Source organism: Anthonomus grandis, chromosome 22 (assembly GCF_022605725.1).
Source record: "Anthonomus grandis grandis chromosome 22, icAntGran1.3, whole genome shotgun sequence".
Classification (NCBI taxonomy): Eukaryota; Metazoa; Arthropoda; class Insecta; order Coleoptera; family Curculionidae; genus Anthonomus; species Anthonomus grandis.
Window position 1 is genome coordinate 46,859,262 of NC_065567.1, and position 14,280 is coordinate 46,873,541.

Genomic DNA, 14,280 nt, shown 5'->3' on the forward strand with positions numbered 1-14,280 from the left:
ATAAACACAGAGTACTAATATCTATACAATATAAATGGCTTGTTACGTAGACAGCGTATTTAACCACTTACTATTGCCAGAAAATCATCCTTATTTTGAACACACTGTATAAAAGTACTTCCAGTAGTATTCAACATGAGTATGTAACCTTTTTTAATAGTATAGGCGCCAACAGAGAAATACTCAACCACTTTTCACTTCACTTTTCAGTGAAACACGTGTAGAGAGAGTTAAATAAAGAATTTTGGTTGGTGGTAAAACTGTTTTGTGATTTATGTAACATATGACAAAGTACCAAGTGGTACGAATCTGTACAAAATGTTTTTTTTTTCGGTTAAAAAATATATTAATATGACAATAAAAGTACATCTACCCAAATAATACATCAAAAAATAAAATAAGTTCAAGGGATTTTCTGGGGGTTTCCAATAATTATAATGTAGGATTAAAATATTCCTAATCCTTAAAATTCGTGCATCCTTCTAAAATATGCTGTCAAAATCTCTGTATCGATTTTGTACATATTGGCGTGGCGTGGATTTGAAAAATACATTAATCCTCAAATCCGTCCATCCTTCTAAAATTAGCATCAAAATCTCTGTATTGATTTTGTACATATTGGCATGGCGTGGATTTAAAAAAGACATTAATTCTTAAATTCGTCCATCCTTCTAAAATATGCTGTCAAAATCTCTGTATCGATATTGTGCATATTGGCGTGGATCTGAAAAAGATTATTAATCCCGTATAACTGCCCTTTCCGTTACACATCTTTATAAGTTTGTTTAATGAGAACCCCCTTAGCGTTTTTTCTTGAACGCATAGCAAACATCAATATCCATAGTAATAAACCTATGTTACCTTTAATGCCAGGCATTTTAGGTACAATATAAGCAATTCTAAATTTATGCCCAGTCCAATACTGGCATATAGCTTATTTCCAATTTCTAAACCACATTTTCCAAATATGCTTTATACGGAATAGGATATGATAGCTCCATAGGCTGTCCTCCAGAAAATTATTCCAATATACAAATGTAAATTAAGCTAGATCAACAGCATTTCACATGAAATCTTTTATAATGCTTAAAAAAGGCCGTTTTTAATAAATTGCTTAACCGTCAAAAACATTTATAGCAAATATAAACGTTTTCGACATTTTACGGTGTCGAAAATTTAAAATTTTTCTAAGAGCAATAAGTATACATCTTTTAAAGTGTTATCAAACCCAGACATTCTAGTTATGCGATTATCATCACATTTCCACCCTTGATCGTTATAATTAGCTATAGATGTATAATGACCAGATCTTGACTAACTATAGATGTAAATGACCAGTGTTTCCATGATGCCTAACAATACTTTTTACTCTAAATATTTTATCATCTAAAATAACACTTTCAGAGGCAAAATTTAGCATTTATCTTATTCCCTTAAGAGCCAATTCTCTGAAGACATACTACAAAATATTTCTGGCAAGTAACCACTGAGCGTGTTTCCAGATTATTGTTACACTGTGGGCACATTCTATCAGAGTCTTTTAACATTAACATTGAATTAAAGTCAATTAAATTGCAACAGTTTTCAGGAAAATAAAGAAAGTGAGTGTATATTACTTGTTCATCTTCAATGATATTAATATTACAATTTTGACAATTTAAAACATGAACATTAGCTTTTATAAAAATGCCGAAATCATCTGCATCTAATTTTCTCATTAAAGATTGACAACGATTGAGCGTCCATTTGTTGATTTACAGCAAAATTTTCACCATTTCGATCAGACACCAATTGTCGAACTTTTAATGTGGAATTAATTTTGGTCAGCATAATATCATTTAGAGTACTATTTAGCGCTGTATTTTGCTTAATAAAGCAGGTGGTTTAGTAAATAAGTTGGGGTTGTTTTCGTCATCTGAACTAATATCTACTACCATATTGTCATCATTATCTTCTACGCTTTGGTAAGTAGAGATAAACAATGAACTTTGTGGTAAAATTTGCATTTGTTTGGTATTAAATTTTAGTTCAGTAGATCCTTTTGTTAACTGTTTATTGTTATTAACGTGTTTTACCTGCTTAGGAATAAAACCTTTATCATAAATACTAACCACTAGAGATTTATGGTGACTGTAAACAGTATTATAAATATTGTAACTCAAATTATTAAAATTACTAAAAAGCCAATCAATTTGAGTTTTTGATTTTATAGTTGATTCACCAACACTCAATTTGCAACTTAAACTTATAGATCTTATATACTTTTTTAAACCATTTTTATTTTCATGAATAATATCTTGATTAAAATCACCAATGATTAGGATATCACTTTGTTGATCAATAATGTCTACCAAACATAATTTAGCTTGTCCAATGCTCAATTTTGGAGGAATATAAATCGCTATGACATGAATGTCATTCAAATAAAATGTAATTGCTATACCAGAAAAATCTTTAGGTTTTTTTTCACTGACTTCACTTTATATATTTTTATATATTTTTTTTCTTGAAACATATGATGCCAAACGGTTTACTTACAGTTTGATCGTTACATAGGTTAGCAAAAACTTGAAAATCATTTAATTTTCATTTTTTTTATTTTTATATAACCAGGTTTCAACAAAAATTAGGAAATGTGCATCTTTAAAAATGGGATTATTTTTATAAGATTGAGATTTTTGGTAGACTTTGCACATTTTGGTAAGCAATAATGTATTTGACATTGGAATCATTAAGGTACTGAGTGTCATACCTGGACGTTAAAAGCTTTTTTTGCATATTTACCAATTCCTTATAAGCAGGATCCTTTTCGATTGCTGGTTTAGGGGCCTTAAACTTACCAATGATGTAGAGGCCACTAAGCTTTGTAGCCCGACTGCATGCAACATAGGTACTGGTTCTCATCATTCGATTACCAATACAGCTACTTGTTCGTATGTAGCACCTTGGCTCTTGTGGATTGTAATTCCTTCACTGATTAAGAGAGGAAACTGAAGTGGCTCAACGTGAACATTACTGCCTTTTTGAATTTTAACAACTTTTGCAGCTCTTTCTATGGGCGTCCAAGTCTATGACACACCCATAGACTTCCTAAGGGATTCGTTTCTCTTGCGGCATTCGTGGCTTGACTTGGAATCGAAGAATTCCATCCACACTCTGGATGGAATTTTATTTTGGTCATAGTCTATTTGACGTAGGATACCTGTCGCACCATTGACTATTCCATCACTGGTGTCCACATTCATTGAAATCATATATTTGGCATCTACCTGCAATACTAAACTTAACATTAGACCAAAACTTTCCGCTGTTTTAAATTTTTTTGCATGTTCTAGAAATAAATGTTTTAGTTGTTCTGAGCAACTTGCTTTGATTACGTCTCTGGCTTCAGTTATTGCTCGCTCTGTCTTAAATGAAAATAGTTTCATTTCACTGAACGCATCTACTTCTTTATTAGTAGCAAATAAATGGATGGTGTTTTCAGGAATTTCGTCAATATTTTCAACTTCTCTGGACGTGATCAACTTTATATCTTCGTCGGTCATTTTACCAAAAGCCATATTATTAAGGGCAACTGCAAAAGACTTATTTTCACTTTGCCTCATTATTTCTGTAAGTTCAAAATATTTAAAATGATCCTACAAATACGTTCCACATAATTCTTTATACGGATTAGTTTATACTGGAAAAAAAATATACATATCCCTTACTGGCGGTAATTGACGGTTATCGCCTCATAAAATTATTTAAATATTTCCAAAGATGGCGTCAAATTTAAAGATTTGCTGCAATCTACTGTTAATATGGTCAAACAATCTGGCGCCAACCATGGAATATTCATCTATAATAATTAACTTTAAGTCACATAAATTACAGTAAATAGTATTCAGGGTGTCATGGTGTAACGGAATTAGTTGTTCACCATACTGAGCTATGGGTAATGAGTAAGGTTATACTTCCAATATTAAATTCCGCTTTACCTGTAGTGGCACAAAGTAACACTTTTAAACTTTCGGGATTATTAAGACTGTGGCTTTCAAGAAGTTTTTCTTATACATATTTAGATTTGACATAACTTTGTATTTTTTTACATAATTTGAAAAAGAAGAGAAACTTTTTAAGGAATGTGATTTTATTATATTAGTAATTTTCTATCTTTTTATTTTGTAAGTACTGAGATGAGTATGTAGGTATTTTTTTTGCATGTATTTGAATATACGTTTGTATTTTTAGACATTTTATTGTAGTTATATGTTTTGACAAATTTTATAATAAATGAAATTATAAAGAAATTTCTGCAACAATTAATTAGTTAAATTATAATTAAGGACAAAAACAGTGTTGCTTATATATCAAATTGCAATGAGAAAAAACAATCTTGTTATGCTATAAATAATATTCCGGCAAGACTAACCGGTTTACAGGGACTATTTCTAGGGAGTTGAGTTTGTTCGACAGTCTTGGTTTAAAAGTTCTAAACAACAAGAACAACTCCCTAGATCTGATAGGTTCCAGAAACCCTGTTAAATTTAAATGATGAAAAAAAAAGAACCTATCAGGCCGGCTTCGTGGGTATGGTTAGTTGTCTCAGTCACACTCACTCACTCAGTAGTAAAAAACCTTAATTTAATTTAAATAGGGTGTTTATTAAAGTTAATATCTTATAACACAAACCAAAAAAAATAAATAAATAAATAAATATATATATATATATATCTTATAATTATGTAAATTAAAACACTTCAGTGTTACGCCTTATTATGTAATGCTTCCAAAGTGATCACTGACAAATTCAGGTACCTTTGGGTATAAGCTTAAATATATAAATATTATTAACTTAACTATATATATATATATATATATATATATATATATATATATACTTTTATATATATATATATATATATATATATATATATATATATATATATATATATGTATATATATATACACTGAAGTGAGTTATATGCAAACACCCTTAGACATTGCCATTATGAGAACTGCGCCCACACATGAGTTCCTGTGGAAACCCATGATCATACAGAATATATGCAAGCGCATTTATATTAAGATTATAAATACTATTGTAACCCATTTCAGTTAGCTTTATTTTCTCTTGCTCTGTACATGTAGAAATAAAAGTCGTGATAATTTGTAAACGTGTTGTTTTTAAAAACGCTCTTTTTCCGTTCGATCATAAAATTAGTGTTTTAATTTACATAATTATAAGATAATAATATAATAATAAAGTCATGTTAAATCATACAAAGAAATCAAAAGAATATGGTTAAGATCAATTAAATAGGAAAAGAAAAAGACTAGTAAGCTTACGGATCAAGTACCATGGTGTTCTTCTTTCGGGGGCGAGAGCCCGCGATGGGCTATTTTTCACCACATAGGGCTTAAAGCATGATGTGGGTTGACGGGGCTAAGGGCGGCGAAATTATCTGTTTGTAGGCTTCAGGGCGAAATCCTCATCACTGCTGGGTCATGACTGGCGGTTTACAAACTCATTTTCAAGGAGCCCTAAGAGAGATTTCTCAATGGAAACACGGAACACCAAATAAAATGTCACCAATAGTGAAAACTACTTACGAAGTTTCGAGAGGCATCAAACCACTAAAAACCATCCTGCTTCAAAAAATATTTGCTTGAAAATGAAGAAACACTAATGAATTTTAGTTTTTAGTATTAATTTAGATAAAAATGTGCTGGCGGAGAGAGATGATACTAGATTTATTTCACTACACCATTAATCTCTCTCCGTCACAACGGACAGCACGGTTCACCTCTGACAGACGCCGGAGCTGGAAAGACCTCCCAGATGCGTCGCGGAACTGCTTAAGTAGTAGTCCAAAAGACGTCTGGGCGCAAGACCGGAGATTGAGGAACTTCGCTCGTTACTTTATGGGTTTAGCCGCTATGGGCTCAACCAAAACCCATACATAGATCTTACTTGAAACTGGCTATTTATTTTAAATTAGAGTAAGTTACATCCTTTATCTCTCATACATAACTGCTTATTCTATTCTCAAATATAGGTCTTACATACTAGCGGTTTAAAGTTATACAATAGTAAAAAATATATAAAAATATACTTAAAAACTAAAACTATAACTACTGACGTCCGCTTCTGTGGGGTCCTGTGGTAGCTGACCTGTTGGGGGGGGGGCTGAACCTGGGCGGGGTGGATTGGGGTTAATCCTGGCGGAGAGTGTCGCCGGGGAGGCGGTAGGGCGCGTTGGGAGGGGCTTGGGTGGTGTGCGAGGTCCGGATTAGGGGATTGCGATGCTCCAGGGCGGTCGCCAGGTACTTATCGCGCAACCTCAACAGGTGATTTTGCAGGGATGTTGTCTGGAGATCTCGCAGGATGGTCGTGTTGCGCACGTACCACGGTGCGCCTGTGATGATGCGGAAAGCCCTGTGTTCCACTGCCTGGAGCTTCTTGAGGTGTCGGGGCTGGATGTCTGCCCAAGTGGGGGCGGCGTATGTGATGATGGGGCGGATGTACGTTTGGTAAATAATAATGGTACGGACCTTGGTCCTAATGGACAGTTTGCTCTTGGGGTGGAGGAGGGAGTGGAGGGCGGAGAGCTGCGGGCCTTTTGCTTTGCCAGCTTGGGCCTTGGTGTGCTTTTCCCAGGTTAGCTTGGGGTCGAAGATTATACCTAGATAACGGGCCTGGGCGGACCATCTGAGATTAGTGGCTCTCCATTTCAGATGGCCAGCTGGAGCTCTCTTCCTTTTGGAAAAGAACACCAGCTGGGTCTTCCTGGGGTTGACCTCCAGTCTCCAGTGATCCATCCAGGAGTGGATTAGGTTAAGGTGTTTTTGGAGCCTTATCTTTATGTGTACTTTGTTTGGGGACGTGGTGATGATCGCGGTGTCATCGGCGTACTGCAGGGTGGTGTTTCGAGGGGATGGGGGAAGATCACGCATGAAAATGTTAAACAAGAGAGGAGACAAGGGGGAACCTTGGGGTACTCCCGCTTGGATCGGGCGGGGGGTGGAGGCGAAACCGTCAGCGCAAACACGAAATGATCGGTTGGTCAAAAAAGAGTGGACAAGTCTTACAAGACTATTGGGAAAACGGGCATCGACTAGTTTATGTAATAAACCATCGTGCCACATTTTGTCAAAGGATTTGCGTTTGTCCAAAAATACCGCCCCGGTGTGCAATCCACGGTTAGCTCAGGAGAGAATGTGGAAGGCAAGCCGGGTTGTTTGATGAGATGTTGAGTGTTTGGTTCTAAAACCAAACTGACCGTCGGGGATAATTTGGTGTCTGTTGCAAAACGTGGTGAGCTGATTGAGGATAGCTCTTTCGGCGATTTTACCCATTGCTGAGAGCAGACTGATGGGTCTGTAACTCGCAGGGTTTGTCGCTGATTCTCCCTTTTTTGGGAGAAGAATGACATTAGCGGCTTTCCATTGGGTTGGGAAGTATGCGAATCGAAACACACCGTTTATTATATTGGTGAGATCGACGATTTGGGTTTCAACAAGATGTTTGAGGGCCGGGTTGCTAATGCGATCCGCGCCGGGGGCTTTTTTGTTTTTAGTGGCTTTGATTATGCCACTGATTTCGACCTGAGTTATTCTGGGTGCAGGGGCTGCAATTGGGGCTTGAAGGGCGGTTTGGACAGCATTGGTGATGCTGAGGGCCATTGCGGGGTTTTTTGGGGGTTGGGGGAAAATTGCCCTTCAAGTGAGTCTGCGAAGACCTTTTGTTGCGGGTCGGAAACTTTGGAGTTGTTGTGGTTAATGAAGGGGAGGGGTCTCCTGCCCCCTTTAACCAAATTTTTAGCGAGGCGGAAAAGCTCCCCAGGATATTCAATGTTTTGATCGATATCATCGAGTTTTTGCTCCCACCTCTCGGAGTTGAATTCTTCGAGAAGTGTTCGCACTCGTTGATTCGCTCTATACGACTGACGTTTAATGAAAGGATCGCCTGTTCTAATGGCTTCTCTTCTTAAACTGTTACGAATTCTAATTTCCTCTCTTATATCGTCAGGTATATGAGTTTTATTGAAAGTCCTTGGGAGCTCTCTCTTAGCCGAAGAGCTCTCTCTAAGCCGCTTTCGAGGGATGGGCGATCATTTATGGGGGGGACCGGGGGGCAAGTTTGGAGGTGATTTTTATATGCAGCCCAGTTGGTGACGAATCTGGGGCTGTAACTGTCGGGGAAGTTTGGATGTTTACCTATTTCCATGTAAATGGGGAGGTGGTCAGAAGAAAGCTCATGCAATACACTGACTTGTGTAGGCCTTTGGACATTTTTGAAGAAAAACATGTCAAGGATGTCATGAGTACCACAGGATGCGAGGTGAGTGGGTTCTTGGGGGGCCTATACATTAAATGGAGTGGCTTCTGCCATTTCCTTTGGTTGTGGTGTCTACATCCCCATTCCAGGTGTTTAGCGTTTAGGTCGCCACCTACCAGGATTGGGGTTTCAGGGGAGAAGAGGTTTATCAACTGGACCCTAGTGACTTCTTTGTTAGGGCTTGAGTAGACGGATCCTATCAGAATAGGACCGCTGCTCATTTGGACGGTGACGAAGGTGGATTCCAGAGTGGGATCGGGGTTTGGCGAGTGAAAATGGGGGACTGATTTTTTGATGGCTAATAAAGTCCCACCAACTCTCTCGTTTAGCCTGTCAGACCTTATGACATTATAATTGGCTAAAGAGAAGCGGTGTTGGGGCTTCAAGAACGTCTTTTGAATCAGAAGCACATCGATTGCGTGATCTTCAAGGAATCTTTGAATTTCAGCCTGTCTTCTGCCAATACTGTTAATATTGACAGAGGCGATTTTCAAGAGGGAAGGTTTCGATTTGGGGGCGTTACACATTAGCGGTTTGTGCAGGGGAAGCGAATGAGTGGTTCCTTATGGTTTTCGAGGAACGTTTGGATTTTACGGTAATCCTCGATTGATTGAGGATGAATTTTTATGCCGTCACGCTGGTTGACGGCTTGGCCATAATTGACATTTAATTGCTTTAAATGTCCAGTGATTAGATCATAGCGTGATTTGTCACGCAAGACTATGGGGGGGATCCTTTCCATTTTTAGGGCTGGGGGGGGGGGCTGTGGAGGGGGTTGGCTTCTGAAGCCAGGTTTTGGTGTGCCAGAAGATTTGGCTGGGGCTTGGGATTTTGGAGCTGTTGGGGCCCTGGTGGCCAGAGTGGGTTGGGGGGAGGAGGGAGCAGAGTTCCTTCTTCTCCTTTTGGAGGAGACGATGATAAAATCGTCATCATCCTTGGGGGGAGTGGGAGCCACCTCTGGCTCAGTTTCCATTGCGGAAACTGTAGCGGGAAGTGGCTCGGGGGCACGGGCTGCAGTAGCCGGGGTGGGTGTTGGGGATGCCTCAGGGGCAATAATCGGGGCAACAATGGGGGTAACAATAGGGGATGCAATGTTAAGTGGAACATGCGACTTACCCTTGGATTCCCAGGAAGCGAGCTGGAGCCGCAGTTCCTTAATTTCCTCCGTGAGTCGAAGGATTGTTTCCTGAAGGCGGGCTTCCCTTCTTTCAGCCAGGGCTTGCTGTTGAGCTTCCCTTTCGGCGGCTTTGGCTAGCTGCTGCGCTTCCCTCTCGACAGCTTGGGCGGCTTGGCGTTCCAAGCATTCTTGAAAATGCACCGTCATTCTCTCCTGAGACGCTAGGTTGGCCTGGAGGAGAGCGGCCCTGTCATAATCTCGATCTCTCGAGTCATGTCGGGGCCTCTCCCTCGGGCTTAACGGGGATCTGCTGCGGTCGCTCTCGTCGCCGCTTGAGGACATGATGCTGCCGTGGATGCACTAAAAGCACATTCACTTTCACACCACTCACTTCACTCTCACTACACAATCGCTTGTTATGCACAAGCTGGCACTTCGGAGTCGCTCGATAATAATCGTAACGCGTCGCGTCGAAAAACCTTAGCGCACACCAGAGGTCTAACCGTGGCGAGTGTCACGTCGGAACTGTGGATACATAGATCACTAATAAGCAAACCATAGAGTGCCTGGTAGAAAGTACAAATACGGGCCAAATCGTAATAATTCGACACGCGGCGCCACTGGCGTCCGCTTTAGTAAACCGGTTGCATATTAACATCCTTTACAGACGACCAGCACTATTATGAAATAACTCGCTCTTATTGGTTGAATTTGACCTCGCGGGTAACGGCATCACTTCTATCGCTTGCTAAAGCTACGGCCAGTACAATAAAAAGACTATGGCCATTTAAGAAGGCAAATGTATGTAATTTGTTCAGATCAATAAATGAATCTTGCAAAAGTATTTCAAAAATATTTCGACATAATATGTCTATTATTCATAACAAATAATAATAATAATATGTGTAATATATGTATAATATAAATAATAATGATAATGTTTTAGACTATTTTTTGGGTTTAAGCCCCGTGTACAGGGTATTTAATTAACTAATAAATAATAAAGCTAAAGCTCTCCAAACTCTGTTTTTTTTTTCAAAAATCAAACATTTTAGGCGAAAAACTGATAGAAAGAATAATGCTAAAAAAATATTTTATTTTCATTAATAAGTCGAGTTACATAAAAAAATACAATAAATGATTATTTTAAAAGAAGTTGGACAAAACACTCTACAGGGTATTTATATTAAATGTATAAATATTTATAGTTGATGTAGCTCTTAAGGTGCGGTTGAAATGACATCTTGTGAAATTTTAACAATTTATCTAATGGCGCTGACAGGCGGCGGCGACGGTGGCCTCCCTCCGCGTATGTGGAACGACGTTGCCACTATGTCGATAATTATTCGTCGCTTACAGTATTAACTGAATTATTACTAAACTAAAAGTTAGAAAACTGGTTGATTTTCCAATTTTGTTTTTTACAAATATACGATCCAATGGTTAAATCAATGCGATGTCGCATTGGACTGATTAAATTTAATGTTTAAACCTAAATTTCTTCTACGTTTTGTTTTGTTTTCTCTTTCGCTTTTAAACCTTTTTCCTGATGGCAAACGTCTACTTCTCCGAGTTACTCCAGGTGCTCTACGGCTTAATGAAGTGGGCTGAACTTTAATGGTCGCGTTTGCTCTTTTCCGTATGGATCCAGTATTGCCAGCTGTATGGATAATAGTTTCCCATTGGCCCTCACTTTTTATTGCGGTTGATCTATCTTTAAATATTTTAAGACCACTTGTGGAGGAACCAAAACAAGAATGATATGATTCGAGATCTGAGATTCGTTCTTATTACAAATATCTGTGTCTGTGCTAATTTTGCAAGATAAATGAGGGTCATTATTATTATTAATAAAAGGTGCATAAAAAGACATTTGTGGAGCATCATCTCCAAGAGCAAGTTTAGCAATATTATATCTATCTATCATAGTTATTTTAGGAAAAGGTACAGTTTTTGTTTAAAAAAATATATATATAGCACACTGATGTTTACAAAATTTTCCATTAATACCTTGAATACAGGAACAGCAACCTTGTTCAACATTAACAATATAAAATTCGGATTTATTTTTTTCGCTGGAAACCTTAAAATAAAATTCATTTAAACAAATTATGTCTGACTTCTGAAGAAATTTAAAAAATAAACCCTTATATTTGAGGATCGACTATTAGCAAATTCTCTGAGTTTCCGTTGATAGAATTCTTCGAGAACTGAACTTATCACATCTATTAGAGCAATAACATTGTATGCTTTAACTCTACATATACCGTTATCTTAAAAGAGCCTTATTGATACTTCCCAAAAATTATTCGTATTCCTTTCGTGTAACTATTGCGCCATGCCAAGCACCATTTTTCTTTGATATCCCAGTAACTTTTGACATAATTTATCCAGTTTTCATAGTTTTTAGCAATATTAATGCAATAACAAAATGCATCAAGCGCATCAACTTCCGTACGAAAATATAAAATTTTTCGAAAATTTTCCATGAGTACTTGACGGTTTTCTTTGGCAATGCCATGTTTAGAATTCCACAACCATCTCCAACTGGCTTGGAGCACATGAAAAATGCAAAGCAAGCTGACACTATTTGGAAAAATTGTCTTCAAAGCAGATATTTCTGCATCATTGTCAGTTAAAAAATATTTTGGGTTAAAAGTATTAGACACAATATCTTGCAAAAGCTGAAACCCCCTGCAATAGGCTTCATATGTTTGACCTCTCGTTATAATTATACCTAGAGGTACTGCTCCTGCAGCACATGGAGCCATAACAAAGGTAATGGAGTGTTGTTCTGCATCGCAGGCACTTGTGCTATCCACAAAGCAAATTTCTTTAGAAAACTGGGATGCATGTCCCCTTGCCATAACCGGTGTAATGATTAAAAAATAATTAAAACAAAATTCTAGATAATAAACGTATGAATAAAAAGAGAACCTGGCAACTATCTATACACACTTGATACATAACCCTATTATATTTCTACTAAGCATTGCAACAGTACTAACATATATTTACATAATTTTATTAGTCCCATTAAAATAGAACCAGGCACCAGTCACAGTATTAAAAAAAAGAACATGTTTGGAATTGGAAAATGTTATAATACTTGTGACTCTAGAAATAGATGAAGAGGAAAATATTTATATACATTCACTGTTTTGTCAATAAATAGGTTAAAAATATAATTTTTTTCCAAATATCAAATTTTTATTAAACCATTTTGACATTAATGACATTTCTTTTGCCAGTTGCCAGCTAAAATTTAGCGCCGTCGAATAAATATTATCACACTAGTAAAAGGTGGGCTTACAATAAACTATTGTAACGAAATTCGGGAACACACTTTTATTGTCAACGTCAAAAACACTAACTTAACTCGCTTTGACTGTTGTTTAATTGTTTCCAAGGTAAAAACTGACTAAACAATTAAAACTGAATGATTTGTCACGAAGCGCGTCCTTTTTAAAACCCGATGGAACAGTTTCGAAATATTTAGAATTATCTTCATTGTTTTTGCCCAAAGAGACCAATAATTTTAGGAGAATACTGACAGTCAAAGCAAGCAAGTATACAAATTCTAAAAAATTAGAACTACAGGGATTTACAATAATATAACCTAAATAACCTAAATTGGGGCAAAATGGGGCTCTCAAACAAGATGAACTACTTAAAAACTAAACACTATAGATGAAAATAATAAACCAAACGTAAGTAGAACCCTAAAGAAACCCTACGAATCAACTTTAACTACAGAATACTAATAAAATTGTACAAAAACTAGCAAAATAATTAACGTATTTACATTTTCATGATACTGCTCCCCTCTCAAGTTTGATCGTCCCGATCAAACATAAGACCACCTGAGTCATGATAGGGCGCTAGCCGGGCGATGTTTACAATTTTCATCTTCGCTGTCGGATGTCGCTGGATACGGTACACTACGTCGTTGATTCTGGTGACCACATTGACTGGACCTTCCCAATCCTTCTGGAGCTTTGGTGACTTGCCCTTCGTCCTATGTGGATTGTATAACCAGACTTTATCCCCAGGATTAAAACCGGTAGAATTTGCCTTTATGTCATAACGTGATTTCATTCTGTTACTTTCTAGATGAAGTTTATCCCGTGCTTGTTCGTGAACAATTTGTAAACGCTTTTGTAAATGGTCGACGTACTCCTCAAGGGTTTCAGACTTATGGGGCCTTCCAGTAATAATGTCCAAAGGTAAACGAAGTTCATCACCGTAGACAACTTTTGCCGGGCTTTTTCCAGTTGACTTGTGGATAGAAGAACGATATGCCAATAGGAATGGTTGTATACAGGTATCCCAGTCGGTTTGCTTAGAGTTTACTACCATCCTCAAATAGGTTTCAAATGTGCGGTTAAATCTTTCAACCATTCCATCAGACTGAGGGTGTAGTGGGGTTGTACGGGTCTTATTGATTCCCAGCAACTGGCATACTTGTTGGAATATTTGTGACTCAAAGTTCCTTCCTTGGTCTGAATGTATCTCTCTGGGTACACCAAATCGACAAATCCAGTTCTGGAACAGCACTTCAGCTACTGTCGTTGCTTCTTGGTTTGGAATCGGATAAACCTCGGGCCACTTACTAAAGTAATCCATAGCAACAAGAGCATATCGGTTTCCGGAGCTACTAGTAGGAAAGGGTCCTGCTACGTCTATGGCAATTCGTTCAAAGGGTGCACCAACAAGATACTGCATCATCTTTCCTCTTGTCCGGGTTTTTGGGCCCTTGCTTGACGAACACTGCTCACACTGTCGGCACCAGCGTTCAACGTCTTGATGACTGTTCAGCCAGTAAAACCGTTTTCTCACT